Genomic DNA, 865 nt, shown 5'->3' on the forward strand with positions numbered 1-865 from the left:
TGGTCTTAAGACCGGTCTTAAGACCAAGACCAACTTCGAGTACCACAACACTGTCAATCACAACATTAATTTATAGTTTATAGTTCCCACCTTTGTTCCAAGAGGCCCTCTCACCTCCCTCCCCAATATACATGACTGTAAACATTTATATAGATTTGACACAGATTTTTTTCTTTAGTGATCTTTATGAATAACATTTCTAAATCAGTAGGTTGTGATTTAAGAAGAGACCATTCCATATGGGACATCAGGTAACTTCTCAACTTCAAAAATCTGTAAAAGTCAGATGAAATCAACCCATACTTCTCTTCAATCTGACCAGATAATTTCAGGATCTCCCCTTCAAACAGGTCATCAATAAAAATTTAATTCTTATTTTGCCAGACTCAAAACCCTGAATCATGTTGCCCTGGTAAAAAATTATTATATTCAAAAATGTCAAGGCCCTGGATATAGAATGAGGAGCTTTGATACTTTTTCTAATCATGCTTAAAATCTTTTGTGTACTTTTCATCCACGTATTTGTAATTTTGTACTTGTTCCAGATTTCAGTTGAGCAAAATGTAAATGCAATGAAAATTTAGGACATGAGCTTTGTTCCAGTGTCAACCATGTTGTTTCTTTATTCTGTATTAGCTAATCCACAGTTTTACATAATTGTGCTGCCCATAATATAGTTTTCAATTTGATAAGTTAAGACCTCCATAAGGCTTCCCGCTGGCCAACTGTGTACATTTTATTCTGGTCTTTTTTTTCTGCTAAATAAATGTACAAATCATTTTTTGCATTTTATTAAAACTTGCTGTTGGAATCCAAATAGGAAGGGACATAAACAAATACATTAATCTGGGGAGAATATTCATTT

General features: G+C 33.5%; 1 long non-coding RNA gene across 1 annotated transcript in view; it reads left to right on the plus strand.

Annotated features, from left to right (window-relative positions):
* LOC106942218 (uncharacterized) overlaps positions 1-297 on the plus strand; it is a 6,626-nt gene extending 6,329 nt beyond the window's left edge. Inside the window, exon 3 of the long non-coding RNA XR_001423575.1 lies at positions 287-297. This is a non-coding gene — a long non-coding RNA (uncharacterized LOC106942218). The remainder of the gene's footprint in view (positions 1-286) is intronic.
* Positions 298-865: the final 568 nt, after the last annotated feature.

The sequence above is a fragment of the Poecilia latipinna genome, unplaced genomic scaffold, assembly GCF_001443285.1.
Source record: "Poecilia latipinna isolate Pla-1442-1.1 unplaced genomic scaffold, P_latipinna-1.0 Scaffold4120, whole genome shotgun sequence".
NCBI classification, from domain to species: Eukaryota; Metazoa; Chordata; class Actinopteri; order Cyprinodontiformes; family Poeciliidae; genus Poecilia; species Poecilia latipinna.